At 53.7% G+C, this 19,401-nt stretch overlaps 1 protein-coding gene across 3 annotated transcripts in view; it reads left to right on the top strand.

Moving 5' to 3' along the window:
- Positions 1-3,764: 3,764 nt before the first annotated feature.
- The window catches only part of CCDC102A (coiled-coil domain containing 102A), a 55,661-nt gene continuing 40,024 nt past the window's right edge, over positions 3,765-19,401 (top strand). For all 3 annotated transcript variants that reach the window (XM_039503004.1, XM_039503007.1, XM_039503005.1), the window contains exons 1-2: positions 3,765-3,869; positions 5,926-6,016. The gene's annotated coding sequence lies outside the window, so the exon portion shown is untranslated. The remainder of the gene's footprint in view (positions 3,870-5,925; positions 6,017-19,401) is intronic.

Below are 19,401 nucleotides of genomic sequence, written 5' to 3'. Positions count from 1 at the left end.
TGGACTCCAGCGCTGCGTGAATCACTCGCTGTATCTCTCTACATATACATCCTGATTGACTGCAGGGAGGTGGTGGGTGAAGCGGGGGTGGAGGTGGATTATCACCCTGGCGCCCTGCCCAAAGGCATCATTGGTGGTCCTGGGTGGATGAGAGAGACAGCACGTAACGAGCTGGTCCCCAAGAGGGAAGGCTGGGGCTAGGAGGAGACACTGTTCTAAATTCACACTCCAAGAGTGATCTCATCCTGCACGTTTCAGGGAGTCCTGCTAAATGAGGCACAAATGTTTGACTTTAACGTCTCCCGCAATAAACCTGTTTTCCCTCTGAAAGGGTCAGGAACTGGCAGGGTTTAGATACGACCCCGCTCTTCTGTCTTTGGAAAAGGCAAGTGGAGAGAGAGAGAGAGCTGAGGGGTGACCCAGTGCTGCTTTGGAACAGCGTGTCCTGATTCTGCCCTGGAGCAGGGTACCTGGAGCAGGGTGTCCCGATTCCGCCCTGGAGCAGGGAACCCCCCGATTCCACCCTGGAGCAGGGAACCCAGAGCAGCGCACCCTGATTCCGCCCTGGAGCAGGGAACCCAGAGCAGCGCGCCCCGATTCCGCCCTGGAGCAGGGTACCCGGAGCAGAGCGCCCTGATTCCACTCCAGAGCAGGGAACCCTAGAGCAGCATGCCCCGATTCCACTCCGGAACAGGGAACCCCAGAGCAGGGAACCCTGGAGCAGCGTGCCCTTATTCTAGTCTGGAAAAACTATCTTCTCTTTTTCTGATAGAGGAAGTGAGACAGTCATTCTTAGGCTTGGACACACACTGCTCCTGTCATGGACCTGGAAGAGCCCAACTCCCCAGTTCTCCACCTGGGACCCTTCCTAGGTGTAATTTTTCTCTGACAACGCTACTGCTGGGGATCTCTTGCTGACGCAGGCATGCTGGGTGAACTGAAGCTGCACGGCGCTTTGAGGAGCCAGACGTCACATTTTCAGAGCCACGTTGTCTGTAGCCTCTATACCTGCACCTGCAGAGATTTCCCAGTGCAACTGGCTTACACGCACAGAATGGGTCATTGTGTGCACAAACTGGTGTTTTGCACATGTACTTCCAGCCTTTGCACATGTGAATATAAGTTGTGTGTGCGAGCATAACAGGGTCCCTCCCAAATCGTGCACACTAGGGTAAGGAGGCCTGCCGAAAAACTAGCCCTTAATTCTCTTTCCTGGACAAGCCCTCCCTCCCAAACTAGCAGGAGTGCTGTGGGGTTGAACTAGGCAATGTTTGTGTTGCAGAGCCTAGACGGGCCCCTCCCTGCCCTGGGGAATTGCAGCTCTGGGATCCCTGTGTGCCCCACACTGAAGGGGTCCCCAAAAATCAAAAACGTAATAAAGAAACCCATAAAACCAGGGCAGCAAACGCGCTTTCAGTCGGGCCTTGCGTTCCCACGTCTGGAGCGGGAGGGTGAACGTTCTGACACACAAGATGTTAAATTAGAGATTTCAAGCGGCTTCTGGTTTCTGCATTCCCTCCGTCTCTGGCTCGCGCATTCCATAAATAGAGGGCTGGCTAGTGCTGAGCACGTGGGTCTCCTTTAGTCTGATGCCGAGACTGTAGCCCTGGGTTGCCAGTGGGGTGGGGCCCACGCTGCACTACATTTAAGAGCTGTTTTGCTATACTCTCTGCCCACACTGTCGGAAGTTGCTGACAGTTCCCCAAAACCTCAGCTCCCTCCTCCCGAGCTCCGTAAAAGCAGCCTCTGTGGGAAGATCCACTTGCACTTGGATCCAGGGCTTTGGAATCCTGGCACAAAAGCACAGGACCCCTGCGCACCAGGACTGGGGTTTTGCATCATGGCGCTGGTGCATTGCTGTGTATCCTTCTTCTGTGCCTGGCGTGTGAATCTTGGAGTGTGTAAATCCTGCTGTGCTTGGAGGCTGAGAGCGAAGCTTGGTGCACGCACCTAGGGACTGGCAGTGGGAATTCTGACACGAGCACGCTGTGCGTTTACCTACTCACCCGGCCGGCTCAGGAGCGTGACCGCAGCTGGAAAGGAGATGAAGAATACATTATCCCTTTAGAACCAACAGGGACATTTAGGGACGTGACGTAATGGGGGGATGCGGGGGTGGGAGTTTGGCTAGGCTGATACTCTGGCTCTTTCAGCCAGGACCAGGGGATTTTTACTGACCTCAGGGTCTCATCCAGCGGCCAAGTGGCCCCTCCCACAGTGGTGGGGACCCGGCATGATACTGACACCAGTCCCAGCACTGACCAGTCCAGGCTCTCAGCAGCATTGGCTCGGAGCATCCTGACCCTCAGAAGAGCAGATTGCTTTAGTGGTCTCCGCTTCCACTGTAGGAATCCATCTCCTTTGCTTTTATACATAATTCACTTGTGGCCATGTGGTAAGATGCTCTTGTGGGGGTTGATATAGTCAAAGCTGCTGGTTTTCTGCTTTTATTTGGAATTTGTTTTCAGTGGGAGAAAGTCACTTTATGACCTTACCCTCATGCCACAGAGCCCCTCTTTGCCCCTGTGAGTGCCAAGCTGCCAGCCCTGGCTCTTCCTGGCTGGGGGAGCTCAGTAAAGCTGGAGGCTGCTCTTCACTAGGGCTTCCACAAAGGCTGATCATGGAGGCTTCGATTCTGAATGTCTCCCTGGCCTCTCCTGTCCCTCTACACCAGTGGTTCTCTTCCTGCGGGCCTCTTGCAGCCCAATCAGCCATAGGTGCTGAATCCGTGGGTGCTTGAGGGCTGGAGCATCCATGGAAAAAAATTAGTGGGTGCTTAGCACCCATTGGCAGCCAGTTCCCCCCTTCCCCCCAGTGGGGAAAAGGCAGGGCAGGGTGCAGCCTTGGGGAAAGGGGTGGAGTGGGGGGTCAAGCACCCCCCAAGTAGAGAGGAAGTTGGTGTCTGTGCAATCAGCACACAGCTGCGGTCCATGTGACATCCTTAGAGCCATTCCGGTAGTATATAGTGTGGGTGCGGCCCACATAACACACAGAGAGTTGCATATGCAGCCCACAATAGGAAATAGGTTGAGAACCACTGCTCTACAGTGTCTGATTTCCAGCCCCTCCACCTTCCTGTCACTCTTGGATTGGACCAAGGGTCCAACCAGCAATGCAGAGATTAAAGGCTCTTTATCCCATCACTAGTCACTTTCTTAATCCAACCATTACTACATCTTGATGGTAGATGATGCCAAGAACCTGCATCAAGGTTCCCTCTAACCTTCCTGCAATGACAGAGCAGTGGTGAGGTGAAGACAATCCAGCAAATCCCCTGGGTGCAGAGTCAGAGCCAGAGGGGTATACGTGAGCGAGATGGTGTTAGCAGTGTGATCTCAGCAGCAAATGCTGCACTTTGGTCACCTTGGTAGCACTGCACCTCCTAGCCCTCCAGGCACTGATGTGTGAGGCTGGTGAGTCAAACAAGGTAATATTAAACACACGGTGCGGGAGCTGGGATCGTGTTTCCTCGGCAGCCTTTGGGGATGTGTTTGGAGCTCCCCAGGGTCTGGTACTGAAACCGGCCCTACTACCTGGGGCTGTGATTTCATCAAATCCCTCAGCGGCTGTGATGGAGGGACTAGGCCCAAAGGTCCCCAGCTTGAGGCCTCAGAGAGGAGTAGAAGAGAAGTCCTCCAAGCGGGACTAGAGTGGTTGCAGGGAAGCAGCGAATGAGAGAGTGTGCAGGGAGCAGCCAATCAGAGCCCAGCAGGACCATATAAAGGGAGCTTCAGAGTAAACCAGCAGTTAGTTGCTACCTGGAGGTGGAGGAGAGAGGGTTGTGTTCCTGGCTGATGGAGTAGCAGGACCATGGATAACCCAGTGTGGGCAAGGACTGGGGGGAGCTAAAGAGGTGCTGCTGGGATTGAGTAAGTAGTGGGTTCAGGGAGGGCTGCAAGAAGACAGTGTCTTCAGGGAGGAAGCCCTGGAGGTATGGCCCCATAGCAGGACTGGGACAAGTTAAAGACTATATACCCCAGAATGGGTTTGCTCTGGTTCACATTCAGACACCATGTGACCTGGCTGGAGGGCTGAGTCACTGAAAAACTGCCTGAGAAACCACTGATGGGTCACCATAAACTGAGACTGCAGACACACCTGAGCAGAAGGGGGAGCTTGTGAAAGGTGTGTGCCATGTCCCCATCACAGAGGCTATGCTTGGCTAGTGTTGAATGGGGTGGCCTTCAGTAGAACCCACAGTGAAGTAAGAAGCTGTCTTGGTTTCTTGAGGGAGTAGGTAGCATGTTCCCCTAGTAGCCCTGAACCAATAGTCCCATGTGGTATAAGAGGGCTCTGGGGGTGACCTCTTTCTGAGGTGATGGAAAACTAGGGTCCTAACCCAGGGGTGGGCAAGCTATGGCCTGGGGGCTGCATCTGGCCTGTCAGACTTTTTTTAATCTGGCCCTCGAGCTGCTGCTGGGGTGTAGGATCTGGGACTTGCCCTGCTCTGTACCTGCCCTGGCTCCTGGAAGCAGTGGCATGTCCCCCTTCTGGCTCCCACACATAGGGGCAGCCAGGGGGCTCTGCATGCTGCCCCTGCCCCAAGTGCCAGCTCTGCAGCTCCTGTAGCCAAGGGGGGACCTGCTGCTGCTGCTTCCAGGAGCTACTTGAGATAAGAGCTGCTGGAGCCTGCACCCCGACCTCCTCCTGTGTCCCATCTCCCTGCTGCAGCCCTGATCCCCCTTCTGCCCTCTGAACCCCTTGTCCTAGCCTGGAGCCCCTTCCTGCACCCCAAACCTCTCATCCCCAGCTGCACCCCCAACTGGAGCTCTCACCCCCCCTGCACCTGAGACCAGAGCCCCCTCCTGCACCCTGAGCGCCTCATTTCTGGCCCCAGCTGGAGTCCTCACCCCCTTCCCCACCCCAACCCCCAATTTTGTGAGCATTCATGGCCTGCTGCACAATTTCCGTACTCAAATGTGGCCCTCAGGCCAAAAAGCTTGCCCAGCCCTATCCTAACCACTTGTAGCCACTGATGAGCCCATGGTGACTTTCTAGAGCATAGGGTGTTTGCTCTGATGTTGTGGGCAAATTTCCACTCATGCAAACACCCATGAGTTTTAGGGGTGCCCAAAATCTGAATAAAGGTCCAGATCTGAGTTTAGCAAATGGCCCTAATCTTCATAATGGTGATAACAGCAACTTCCTTTATCAAGTGCTTTGAGATCCACTGATGAAAGTAAGAGCTCTAGGTACTATTATTATTTTTAAGAGACTGAGACCAAACCCAAACCTGAGATCTGAGATGTGCACACACAAATACACCTGCACAGAAAAACTTGGGAGTGGTCAGAATCTGAGTACTTGCACCAAAACCTCTGGGGTTTGCAGTTTTACTTGTGCGGGTTTTTGTGATTGATTGGCCTGGTTCAGTTCTGCTGTAGGGGGGAATTGCTGCTGCCCTCAGCCTGTTTTCAGTAGTCTCTGGCTGAGTGCAGAGCCCTTTGCTGATGTTCAGGGCTAGTCTGCACACCGGGAGGCGTGAGGAGAAGAGAGGTGACTGATCAGAGTATCAGAGCAAACCCGGGGGCCTTGGATGGGTCTCTGTGGCTCCCATTCTTGCGCTTTGATGCTCACTAGTGTCTCGCACTCACGGCTGCCAGTGCAAACAGGCTGCGGTGCCAAGTCTAGCGCAGAGCCCCCTTCCCCCCCTGCAGCAAGCAGCGGCTGATCCAAGCTTTGTGTGCATATTTCCATTCTCCGCCAGGACTGTTTTCCAAGTTCAGATCACTCCCTTGCCAACGCTCCCTGCTCTCCGGCCCCGCTCACCCTGGGGAACGGGTGTGTAACTTGTGCCCTTCCACCTCCCCTCTCTGTCCGGGCTGTGCCAGTCCTTTCCCACTTCCCTTCCCCCTCCCCCGCCCCCCAGCTCTGTAACCAGCTGGGAGGAGGAGGAGACTAAGTTCTCTTATGCCTCTCTACTAGGTCACCAGCACCGCAGCAATCGGAGCTGTTTGGGCTGGCTGCTTCCTCCACGTTCGGCTTCCCGGCCAGCTCGGTCCCGCTGCAAGGGGGGGTGAGTGCCGCTGGGGCTCGGTGGGAGCGTTTCGGAGCTTACTGGGTCCCCCCCGCCTCTCCGGGACCGGGACTGTTGCTGCCTAGCTGTGGGGACCACACTTGGGACACAGCCTCGGATCCCGACTGGGGCCGCTGGGTGACTAAAGCGGAGTGGGGGAGCTGAGAGCCACTGAACCAACTGTAAACCCTGGATACGATGGAAACCCCTTGGAGCCGGGGGGCGGCAGCCCCGAAGGCGGGGTCACCCTAGCGGATCAGCCCCCTGGAAAAGTTTCCCGGGCAGAGCCGGCTGTGGCCTGCAGCCTGTGGCAGGAGCTCCATGCGGCGCGGGTGCAGGGCGGGCCGGGAACTCTTCCGGGCTGCAGAGTTAAGGCGAACCCCCCCCCCCCGTGCATTGCGGGGGGGGAACAGGCAGGGACGTGGTTGCTGCAGCCGCGGCGGCGGGGCGGGGGGGGTCGGTGCCTGCAAGGGGGGGATGGGGGCTGCCCCAGCTCTGCGGGGGTGGGGGCTGCGGTTACACTAGCGAGGGGGGCTGGGGACGGGGTGGGGGGTGCAGAGGAATTCGAAGCTCTCCCGGGGGGAGTCACCATGGTGATTCGAGGATTGGCGAGCCCGGCTGGCCAATGGGGAAGGGGATGTGAGCGAGCGGAGCAGGAGCCAATGGGAGCGCCGCGGGGGCGGGCTCTGGGGGGGGTTGGCTGGTCCTGCGCCCATTGACGGCGCTGGCGGAAATCTCGTCCGCCCGCGAGGGCGCGAGCTGCGGGCATGTGCAGCGCCGGGCGCGGGAGGGGCGCGGGGGTTGGAGCTCACGGGAGCCAGCAGCGCTGTGAGCTGCGGGAGCTTTCTCGGGGGGCGGGGCACGTGTCCTGTCCCCCCCAGCTGCTGCTTAGCTCCTTTGCTAAGTGTTAACCAGCTGGGGGCTCATTTTGGTTGTTGGGTTTAGCGCGTGGGTTCTGGGTGGCGCTGGTGGCTTGTAGGGTGACCAATCAGGACAGTCCCATTATCTGAGGCTTTCTCTTATCTAGGCACCGATTACCCCTCCACCCCGTCCGGATTTTTCACATTTGCCAGCTGGTCACCCCAGTGGCTTGTGCTATACCAGAGACCAGACTGGAAGAGCTGATGGGCCTAGGGTTGCCAGGTGGCTGGTTTTCCACCAGAACACCCAGTCGAAAAGGGACCCTGGCGGCGCCGGTCGGCACCGCTGATCGGGCTGTGAAAAGTCCGGTCGGTGGCCCAGCAGGGGCCCAGGGCAAGGTAGGCTCCCTGCCTGCCCTAGTGCCACATGGCTCCCAGAAGTGGCTGCCAGGTCCAGGTGGCCCCTAGGCGCATGGGCAGCCAGGGAGGCTCAGTGCATTGCCCCTGAGGCTGGCTCAGCAGCTCCCATTGGCTGGGACTTGTGACCAATGGGAGCTGCAGTAAGTGCTGCTGGGACCCTGCACCCCAACCCGCTGCCCCCACCCCAGAGCCCTCACCCATGCCCTAACCCCCTGCTCCAGCCTGGTGAAACTGAGTGAGGTGAGCAACAGAGGGATGGGGGTGGGACCTCAGAGAAGGGGTGGGGCTTCAGGTTTGGGGCAGGGGTGTTCTGTTTTGTGCAATTAGAAAGTTGGCACCCTAGGTGGACTCTTCTTCAAAAAAATCTGTCAGGATAAAACCAGAACACAAACCAGCAGTTTTCCTCTCCCCTCCCCTCCTCATCAAAACGAACAAAATGTTGGTCACTGTTGAAGAAAGTTAAAATTCAGCTTAAATGATCTATGTTCAGGGGTTTAACTCCCAAAGAAAGAGGAGAGAATGCATGACTGTTTATACTTTACTTTAATGTTGGGGAATACCCTCTTCTGTCCACACAGTGTCACACTGTCTAGATTGGGTCTGTGGGGGGAGTGCCTCCATTTCCCCTTCTAGTAAAATGAGGATGATGATACTGACCTCCTTGGTAAAGCACTTTGAGATCTAGGGATGAAAAATGCTGGTATAAGAGCTAGGCATTATTATGATAGATGAAAAAAGTAAATTGTAGGAGGAACAGGTAGCACTGCCTTAAGGTTGCCTGACACATTCCATTATAAGACCCTGTTTTCAGTTGCACAAAATGTTCTTCAACTTTAACCATTCGGGCTGAAATTTTCCATACCAGGTGCCTGCTTGGGACTGACACTTTTTTGGAAAGTTTCAGCCAAAAGTTTCAGCTGTTTCTGAGAGTAAAGTTAGAGAAAAATACACTATTAGCTAATGTTAAACAATTACTGCTACTCTTTCATTGAGAAGCCCAACCTCCCTCCACACACACCCCCCATGTTTTGTGGCAAGAACTTGAAATTTAGCAGGGCAAGGTCACCCTCATGCCAGGGATGTGCCTTTTGCTTTCCCTGTGAAAACTGGCCCAAATTTGGCCAAGTTATAAGCCTCTGAAAAATCGCAGTTCATCCAATGGAGACTTGGTAGTTTGGCAGCTAAAGTCTCAAGAATTCCATCTGCACTGAGCAGGCTGAAGCCCAGGGCCACTGGGGTAAGCAGTCAGTGGCAACCATGGCACCGTACTTGTCTGTCCTCTCAAAGCTCCCGTTGCTAGCTCCCAGGCAGTGGGGATGAGAAAGAAGAAGCTGCCTGGCTGGGATGCAGAGGCACAAAGAGATGAAATGGGGTGAGAGTAGGGAGAAGTGGGGGCTGGGGAGAGACATGCTGTGGGAGGGAGCAGGCAGAGAGGTTGGGGGTGGTGGCTAGAGTAAGGGAGCAGAGATGGGTGGGCAGGGTATATGCTATGGGATGGCACAGGAATGTGGGACTAGGAAAGAAGGATCTATAACCACCAGAGAACATTTCCCTCCAGAACCTGGAATTGAACCCTGGATTCTGAGGCTCCACATTCCATTTCTGTCAGCAAATAGCTGTTGCACCCAGTGGCAAAAGCTGTGACTTTTCTCTCTTCCCGCCCGGCTGGTCCACTTAAAGAATAACAGTCTACTACTACTACTCATAGGTTCAAGTGGTCGCGGGCTGTGCTGTGGCTCTCAAGGTGTGACTTCTGCTGATAGTTCCACATGAGGGAATTTGTTTTTTTCAGTTTTGGAAAAAAAGCAAACCTAAGAAATTACCTGCACAAAACTACATTAACAGAATGTTAAGGTTGCAACGTCAAGCTAATTAATAATTAAGAAGTTAATCATTCTATCTTTAGTGCAGGGTATGGATGGTATGCACTAAACAGGCCCTGCAGCCACTCTTTGAAGGATGATAAAAAGAACGATTGAATAGCTACCCCCGCAGTGAGCATCATCCAGCCTGTGCACTAAATGAGGCAGGGGTCCTGTGGGAAAGGTAGCAGGGGATCCCGTAAAGCTGTAGCGTAATGCATGCACACAAGGCACTGGGCAGCCTTAATTCTGGCATTTCCTAACTTTTGAGAGCTTGACTTGCCAACATTAATATTCTTTTCATACTGGGTTTTGTATGTACTGGACATACTGGGATGAAATAGGAAGTTGAGCGAGGGAACATGTGTAAAGAATTTCTCATTGAGTGAGATTCTCTGCTGCCCCTCCAAGAGGCACAGCAAAGAACTGAGAGCCCAGTGGGAGAGGGGGCTAAGACATTAACCCACCTTTGTGCCATCCTGATTCTGGGATACTTCAGGGGTTGAAGAGGACCCTGAGTGAACATCCCCTGGAATCTCTTCTGCATGCCCTAGTACGTCCTTCACAAAGTACTCCTGGGGGAATTCTGCATCACTGCACTTGTGCAGAATTCAAGGCCCCTGCAGATTTCTTTGCTTCCCTGCAGAAAAATGACTTCTGATGGGGAAGCAAAGGGAAGCCGCAAGAGTGATCATGCACCCCCTCTCCGGCAATGCAGGCAGGTTGGTTTGGGCACCCAGAGCAGCTGATAGACATAAGTCACTGGGGGGGAGGGGGGGCAGCAGTCATGCATGTGAAGGGAGAGAGACTCTGTCCCTCTCGTTTGCTATTGCAGCTCACTTGGTGTGGAAGGGAAGGGCTTTGGGGTGTTTCCGAGGAGGCAGGTGTGAGGCAGGCTCTTCACTAAGCAGGCAGGCTGCCACATTCTGCCTGTTCCCGTTGTTCTTAGTGAATTCCCTAGGAGTATAAAACAGGGGTAAACATTTTATGGCTCTTTTACATTGCCAGAGTGGTGTAAAGGAGCCTTCTTGTAAAGGACAGTATGGCCTTATAAAGCTTATGGTGCTTTACTGATTACAACTGGTCTACATTTTTGGACTGAAAATTTGCTATAAAAAATTTCTCCATGAACTGTTTGCTACTGACCTTTTTGGAGAAGCTCAGTAGCCAGTATAAATCATATGTTTCAATCCCCAGCCTTCACTTGCCCATCAGTTGCCTGTGATGCAACACGGAGCATATGGCTGCATGTATTTGACTAATACCTAGAAGTAAAGGTTCAAAACTAGTTTCTTTTCTATTAGAGAAAGGGGGTTTGGTGACTTCCTCCCAGGCCCCTCACTCCCATTCTCCATCCATTGTATTGTAGCTTAAATAAATTACCACAATATTGAAACCAACTTGATTATATTGCATTATTTTGACCAAAAAATACAGAATTTTGCAGAATTTTAAAATATGTGCAGAATTTTCAATTTTTTGGCGCAGAATTCCCCCAGGAATAGCAAGGAGCTTGCAGGGGGTCCTTGGAAGACAGTTTGACAGGTATCTTCCACAGTGGGAGAATCCTCTCCTGGTGCATTCAGTGCCCTTTTACCCCACGTCAGCCCTTACATGTGGTATACAGAGTTCGGAGCAGGGCTGAGGATTTTGCCCTATGTCCCATCTCTGCCGCACTTTCTGTCTGCATATTTCTATCACCATGTTAAATTCATCTCCTCTATTTTTAGAGACGAGCTCAAACCAACACAGCACCTCCTGAATATTTGGAAAATTTGGATCTTACCATTGAAAATCAGCCCTTGGATAATTCCTTCTTTGGGTCTCCTGCCGCATCTTCCTCTTGTCTTGGAAAGCACCCAGCAAATTGTGCATTTTACTGCAATCTGAATGATAAATGCCCCTGCTAGCAACATCTAGTACAGTGTGGAAAAACCTCCCATAAGCTCCTTATTTAATTAGGAAAGAGGGAGAGGGAAACATCTGGAACCATGCCGTGTTTATAGCATCCTGAGTGGGCACAGAAGCAGGAAGTCAGAGCCAAGCACGGGCTCCATTTGGCAGCGAGCTGTACAGTAGGCAGCGGTGTTTGGGAGCCAGGGACATTGCTCAGAACAGCTCCAAGCTAGTCTTGGGGTTGCCAGGCATGCGTCGTGCTCTGCACTCCATGCAAATCCCCACGAGCAGGAACGTGCTGAGTCGGCCCGTGAACTGCACTACCTGGGAGCTGGCCCGAGACGCGTCTGCTCTTAAGTGGAGGGAATGGCATTAAACTTGAGAGCCAGGTGGCTTCGCCAGCTCTTTCCTGTTTGGAAGCTACAGTGGTTGGTATTTATTGATTGGCTGCAGGTAATGGAAAAAGCTCCTGATTGAATTTGTATTTCCAGCCCCAGTTTGTCTAGCGAGAGGTTGCTAGTAGGATGTGGTGCTTGGGCATAACGCTGGCCAGAGAGAGACATTATGTAGGAAGGCTGACTGCAAGCTTCCTCCTCCACCGCTGCCAGCGCCCCTCAGGTCTGACTGCAGCACTCTCTACATTACTAGGCTTTGAATCCTATCCCGTTTTGCCAATGAACCTGAATCCAGACCCACAGCACCCCTGGCTGTTCGAGGCCTTGAGCCCCAGACTGCTCTGCCCATGCACCTCAGCTCTGACCTGCAGCATGCTCTGCATGACTAGGCGTGGGATAGACATAGAAATTAGCTGTTACCACTCAGGAAAGATCTCAGAGCAGGGCTGCCCAGAGGATTCAGGGGGCCTGGGGCAAAGCAATTTTGGGGGGCCCTTCCATAAAAAAGTTGCAATATTACAGAATACTATATTCTCATGGGGGGGGGGCTGTGGGGCTTGGGGCAAATTGCCCCACTTGGCACCCTCCCCGAGTCATTGTGGATAGTTCTCTGGAAACATCCACTCAATGTGCTGCGACAGTCAAAAAAGCAAACAGAATGTGGGGAATCCTTAAGCAAGGGATAGATGATAAGACAAATATCACATTGCCTCTATATAAACCATGATACGCCCACATCTTGAATACTGTGTGCAGATCTGGTCGCCCCATCTCAAAAAAGAGATATTGGAAAAGGTTCAGAAAAGGGCAACAAAAAGTTGAGCTCCGGAGTCATCCTGCTGCTTTGAGCTGCCGGCAAGGTAAGGGGGGAGGGGGCTGCAAGCTCTAGGGCTGCCGAGAGGGCAAGTGGGGCAATTTGCCCCAGGCCTTGCAGGGGCCCCCGGCCCCACGAGTATGTCTTCCCCTGCCCCGGCCCCTCCCCCGCTCCCCTCTCTTAAATCAGAACTTTTTATAGGGAACTGGTTAAGATTTTGGCAGCTCATCACTGCTAGGGGTCACTACATGAAACTGATAGGCAGCAGGTTTAAAACAAACAAAAGGAAGTATTTCTTCACACAACACACAGTCAACCCTGGCTATTCGAGGTCTTGATCCTCACCTGAACAGAGCACCTCAGCTCTAATCTGCATTACCAGTCTTTGATTCCCATACCGCTCTGCCAATGCACCCGAACTGTGACTTGCAGCCCTTCTCTCCTCCCACTATTCCAGTCCTAGAGCCCCACCCAGCTCTTCCACTGCACCTCAGCTCTGGCCTGCATCACCCCTGCTATGGCAGCTCTCACGGCTCTGTCATTGCGCTTGTCCTTACCTAAAGCATCGTTTGCCAGGCCAATCACAGTTCTGCCAATTAACCTCAGCTCTGACCCACACCACCTCCTCCTGTTCCAATCTGGGACTGGCCTCACATAGGGTTGTATTTTGCCCTTATAGAGAACGTACCTCTTCAAAGCACTATGCAGACAGTAACCAGTTAATTACCACAGTAGATCTGAGAAGTATTATCCCATTTTACATATGGGCAAACTGAGGTGCCTGGAGGTAAAATGACTTGCCAAAGGTGACATAGGGAGTAATGCCAGAGCTGGATTTAGAGCTCTCGGGTACATGGCATTATCTCATGGTTCCATGCTGCAACCACTAAATGCTATCAGCATCCAATGGCCAACCCTGCTCTGAAGGAAGGCGAGTTCGTGATGTGAATGGATGGGGGGCTGGGCTGAGTCCTAACAAACTCATTCCACTTGCATCTCTTATGGATGGCCCTGAGCTTCCATGACATTTAGGGGTGCTAGGATTAGAACCAAGATCCAGTGTAGGATCTCCAGGCAGCTGCCCAGAGGTGGCAGGCTAGTGCACCAGTCCACTATACCAAATCCTCTAACTTCATGCATAGGGAGTAAACTAATGCCCTGGGCTGGAGAGTCCTGAAGGAAAATTTCCTCCTGAGTTCAGTGTTGCACAACTGGTTGGGTGCGTTATGATGTAGGAGAGGAGTCGGCAACCTTTCAGAAGTGCTGTGCCGAGTCTTCATTTAGTCACTCTAATTTAAGGTTTCGCCTGCCAGTCACACATTTTAATGTTTTTAGAAGGTCTCTTTTATAAGTCTATAATATATAACTAAACCATTGTTGCATGTCAAGTAAACAAGGTTTTTAAAATTTAAATTAAAATGCAGAGTCCCCCTGGACTGGTGGCCAGGACCCAGGCAGTGTGCGTGCCACTAAAAATCAGCTCACGTGCCACCTTCGGCACGCGTACCATAGGTTGCCTACTCCTGATGTAGGATGTTTTCTCAACTTTCTCTTCCTAACTCTAGCCCTCATCCCAGCCCCTGCTGGAGGCCGGGTACCAGACCGTATGGACCAATGGTCTGACTTGGTACCCCCAGTCCTACATTACCAGAACAGTGGCTGAGGTATCTGGGAGCAGTCTCTCATCTCCTCAGTGAGAATCCTCCATTGACATCTCATGTGCCATATGCCTGGGGATCCTGTATCAATCCTGATTTCTCTGCAGGGGGGGTGGGGGGGTTGTTGGAGGGTGATGTGTTGTCCCAGTGGTGTGTGTGTACTTCCTTGAGTAACCTGACCAGGATCCTGCTGTTCTTTCTCTGCCCCTGCAGACACTAGGATTCATGAAACAAAGGGTTAATGACTTGGGAGACTGAAAGAATCTGAGGCTAGAAATGGAGCTGGATGCAGATTATTCTTGCTCACGTGCACAGGGCTAAACTGATCACCGGGGCTAGACATTCTGAATAGCCCCTTACGCCACACGTTGCCCCATTGAAACCAATGAGACCCCTTGCATGAGTAAGTGCTCACCAATGGGAGCAAGGGTCTCCGCAGGCTGGCCCCAGCCATGCAGCCAGATGGGAATTCTCCCCTCCAAGGGCTGTCTGGCAGAGCCCCTGTTGGAGAGGGGCCACTGGGCGGGGTGGACCAGTGTTCTGAGGGGGCGCAGAGAATCCTTTCTCACATGCCTGGCTAGTGTGTCTTGCTCAGGGTAAACCAGCCACCAGAGCGGGGGTCCGGAAGGTATTTTTCCCCAGCTCAGATTGGCAGGGACCACGTGGGATGGGGTCACCTTCCTCTGCAGCATGGGACACGATTCTCCTGCTGGGATCATCGGGGCATAGCCAACTTAATCCTCTGCTGATGCAGGGGCCTCGGGCTTTGCTGGCACCTTGGTCTCACCTGCTCTCTGCTTGTGGCCCCTGAGGACTGAAATGCTTTAGTCTAACCCAAGTCCTTGGGCTCTGTGTGGGGGTATCTGGGTGAAACTTAGGGACCTGTGATGTGCAGGAGGTCAGACTAGGTGATGTAATAATCCCTTCTGGCCTTAAACGCTGTGTCCGTCAGGCCTGCCAACAGCAATTCTGGGACCCAGGGCCAGAGCTGTCCCTAGCGGGTTGCGGGGCCTGGGGCGGAAGTGACGAATCCGTCACTTCCAAGACTGACCTGTCACTTCCGGGACCAACCCTGCTGGCCAATCACACTGGCCCATGGGGCGGGGGGAAGCAAAGTATTGGGCCCGAAGCAGGCATGCACACCTAGGAGCCCTGCAGCCACCCGAGTGATTTAAAAGGGACAAGGGCTCCTGGCTGCTGCCGGCCCTTTTAAATTGCCCAGGCCCCTGGGCAATTGCCCCCTTTGCCCGCCCCGTCGGCGGGCCTGGCCTCCTTCTGCAGGGTGGAGCAGGGCCCTCTAGCAGGTGCAGGCTGGTGTATATGGGGGGAGGAGCGTAGCTAGATCTCCCTGCGTCTGGCATTCGTATGGAGGACTGAGACCTGTAGCTGGCTGCCGGGTCCATCTGCTTCTCGGCTGCCCAGTGCAGTTAAGCGGCTTTAAGTGATTAGGGACGGTGACAGCTGTGGGCTGAGTGTCCTCAGGGCCCTGTACTTATCCAATTAGGACTCTCCAGCACCCTCCCATTGGGGTTTCCTGGAGCGGTTTCCCAGCTTGGCAGAGCCACAGGGCTGTGGTCACAGGTTCTTGGACTGAGACGTCCGTTCGGCTCCTGGGGCAGCAGGCAGCAGCCCTGACGTGTTCCTGTCTGGCTCTGAAGCGAGGTCCTGGCGTAGCAGGGCAGATTGGGCAGAACGGGCAGAGACTGCGGGGGTGGAGGCATCGAAGGGGTCGGCGCTGTCGGAGTTCTCGCAGGGATCACTGCGCGTGGCAGGTGACCTGTCTTCCGGCTCAGCTCTGGGACGGCAGAGGCAGAGCCCGTGCGCATTGCGTTTTTATTTTGGTATTCTTCCACCTATGCTGCAAAAGTAGTCCCTCAAAATGGGGACAAAAATATGGTGTTAAAGTGCTTTCTTTCCTTTGCCCTTGTGCTTTTGGGTCAGACACTCTACCCACAGTTGCAAGCTCTGCCCATGATGCCAGAGTAGCTGGATATTTCTGCTGCATTGGCAGGGAGGTCGTTTAGAGCAGTGCTGCTCAAGCTAGCTGATGTGGGGAACCGGCAATTTTTTTTCCCAATGTGCCAGGGACCGGTGCCATATTATCCTATTCGACGCTCTTATGAGGAAACTCGCCGCAGACTGGCAGCTGATGGCTCTTGGACTGGCACACACAGGTGCTCCCCGTTACTCCCGAAGGCTGATCGGGTTTGCGCAGTGGCTGTGCCTCTCATGAGGAATCTGGGTGATGGAGCCATGAGGAGAGACCCCCAGTTTTCTGGAGCAGGCTGCTGGGTCGCCAGGGCCTCACCAACTCTTCAGTGGGTGAGATGGGTGGAGCAGTCCCGGTGGGGCTGGGGACGACCAGGCCGAGCAGGGGTGGGGCCCGTTGACTCTTGTAGTGGGAATTAGTATCCTTGTTTCCCTTCATAGCACCTCTTCCTGCGGTTTGCATTCACAGGGGAAAGAGGCAGCATCCCCTGGCCTGATCCTCCTCACTTTTGTACATCTCTTTAGTGGGAGGAAAGGGAGCAGGCTATGAGAAGCCATCACTTCTCTTCTGCATGGGGGATGCTGGTGGGCTACAGGAGGCCACGCTTCAGGAAGACAAATGGGCCCAAATAATTTATTCTTCATGTCCACTGCCCCTTGAGCTTCCTCCATTTTCCCCGTCCCAATCCACCAGGGAGCCAGATTCTCAGCTAGTGTAAAGCTTTTTGAGTCTGTGCAGCTACACTGCTCCGTGCCAGCTGAGCACTTTGCTCTGTGTTCTAAGTGCACAGGATGGGGCAAGCGTCCCGCTCTGTAGCCCGGAAGCTGTCTCTGGCGCTCAGCCTTCGGGAGTGACGGGGAGCACCTGTGTGTGCCGGGAGCTGAGCTGTGCTGGGGAAAGAGTGTCGAGGGCTGTATAGCAGGCAGGAAGGCGAGAGCAACACCAGGCCTCTGTTCTCTCCTCTTCCCTTCCCTCTGGGAGGGAGTGGGGGTTGGGGGGGGCTTGTGTTGTGGCAGTTGGCTGAAGCAATGTGGAAAATTGGCACAACCCCCTTTCCGTCCCAGGCCAGGCGCCCCCCCTCCCCCATGTCTGCGTGCTGTCTGGCTGCTCGTGGCACTGTCCTTTCATGTGGGCAAAACTCCTTGGAAATGGGCAGATCTGCAACTAATTAGTGTGAGTTGCGGGTAGCTCGCTTCCCCCTCCGCGCAGGGATGGAGCCCAGCGCCAGCCAGACTGCCTGCCCTCCTCCCCCAGCCCCACGCCGGCTTTAGCGATGGGATTAACGGCTCTAGTGGAAACGCTGGGAGAGCGCCCTCTGCCCCAAGTCGAGTATCAAGGAGGAAACTATGTTGTGGTTTTGGGCTTTGATCCACTGCAGAACCATTCCAAGAGAGGCTTCCAATGGGCTTCCTTCCCCCTCCCCTACGTTCATCCCCTTATACACACGTGTCCCTGTCCCACACACACATTTTCTGCCTTTCTCCCCAGGCTTGTATGTTGGCACTGCAGCACGACAGAGAAGCTGCCCCGTTCCAGGGCTTTCCATCTCATCCCTTTGTGTTATTTCCGCAACCATGAGCGCTAGAACCTTTCTCTCTTTTATAAATAGAAAGCTGAGATTCCCATTGACTCCAGGAGCTGGGGCTTTAAAAATTAGTTCCCTGAGAGTTGGCAACAGCAATGTGTCCTGCCAGGGGACATTATGAATTATTGCTATTTATTATGGTCATGCCTGTAGGCTTCAAACAGGGATCCAGGTCGCATTGTACTAGGCCCTTTCCCGACACATAATGAAGAGAGTCCCTGCCCCAGACAGCTTCCAATCTAAATAGGTCCTGACTCTACAAGAAGTGTTAATTTCCAGCTGTGAAGTGAAGCTTGCAGGTGTTAGAACATCTGGCTTGCTCTCTGTTGTGGAAATCCCAGCTCCTCTGATGGTCCCACTAACCTTTGCCGTAGCCTCTCTGTAGTAGCTACAGCTTGTTCCAACATGCCCCTCTCTTTTCCTTGTCCGCCGAGCCAAAAAGTGGTTCACTGCCTACCATACGGCACTGGCAGATTTCCCAGAGAGTCGCTTTCTTCTGGCACTGAACAAGGAGCTCTGTTTAGAATCAAGAAAATTGTGTTGGGGAGATATTCAGCGGCCCCAATGGAAGATAGGTGCCTAATTCCCATTTCCTTTCAATAGGAACAAGGTGCCTAACTACATTTGGAAATAGTCCCCATTGTCCCTAAAGCTCTGCTGTCCCCCAGTCTCAGCTTCACCGCAGAGCTTCTACCTTGAACCTTCACCAGCTCCCTCTCCTGCCTGGCCTCCTCCTGGAGGACTCGTCTTCTCTCCTCAGCCATGCAAAGCACGGTCACTTGCATGCCTGCGTGAGACAGGCTGCGTTGTCTGGGGGCGGGGGAGATACAGCTGTGGCCGAGATTCACGAGACCTGCGGTCTTTTCCTGACCCTGCCACCAACTCCCTGCCTCCCCCTGGGCCCATTTTTTGGCCTTTCTGTGTCTCAGTTCCCCACACTGTGCAATCAGGAGAATATGCCACAGACACGTGTTTACCTCCTGCGCCCTCCATTCTCGGAGTACAGTCCTAACCATTCGTCTACCGCACACGCTGGTCCCTTCCTAGGGCGTTACCCCTCAGTGCAAACTCCCATGTTCTGCTGGCTTGTTGGATTCAGTTAGCGAGCTGCATGTTTGTGCTGACGCAGGGCAGGAAACGGGATGTTTTGATTTAAACCCCGTGTCCTCTCCCTGCACAAGCTGCACGGTATCTTCACGTCACCCTTGGCTGTCATTTTCCCCCTTCTGTGCCTCTCTTTCCTCCCCATTACGATGGGGATAGTAATGCCCAGTGCAGCAGGGGGTGGGGAAACTTGGTTCATTATCGTCTGTACTGGGCTTTGAGCTCCTCGGCGGTGGGGGAATGGGGCTGTACATGTTTCCAAGATCATTATTTCCTGCTCCATCATCAAGCGCAGAGCAGGCCCCAGGAGACCGAAATCCTGGTTCTCTTCCTAGTTTGGGGTGTGGGTGACGCTCTTGGCCAACATTCTGCGAGATGCACTCAGGTGCTGTATGAAAGGCTGTGATCATAGCCCCTGGCTCTGCCACTCACCTGCTGTGTCGTCCTGGGCCAATCATCCTCACCCTCTGCTTCCCCAGCTGTAGAACAGGGATAATGATGCAGCATCGGCTTGTGTGAGCTGCCTGGGCAATACCAAGGATGGTGGGGCAATCTGGAGGTCCGATAATCAAGGAGCACTAGGCAGATAATCTCCCTAGACCTCATGGGGCTTGGTAACCTTAGCTGTCCTGCAGGGGATGTGCAGAGCACTTTGAGATCCTTGGATGAAAAGCCTGGAGCCAGGCAATGTACCTGTTATAAATAAGGAAAAGCCTTATCCTTGTGCCCCTGCCTTTGGGCTTTGATCCCGTTCTCCAAGGCGGAGCAGGACAGGACCTTTGGGGAGAAGCTGAGCAGAGA

The sequence above is a fragment of the Mauremys reevesii genome, linkage group 16, assembly GCF_016161935.1.
Source record: "Mauremys reevesii isolate NIE-2019 linkage group 16, ASM1616193v1, whole genome shotgun sequence".
NCBI lineage: Eukaryota > Metazoa > Chordata > Testudines > Geoemydidae > Mauremys > Mauremys reevesii.
Note: the sequence above shows the minus strand (reverse complement) of the source record. Positions and strands in the feature narration are given on the sequence as shown.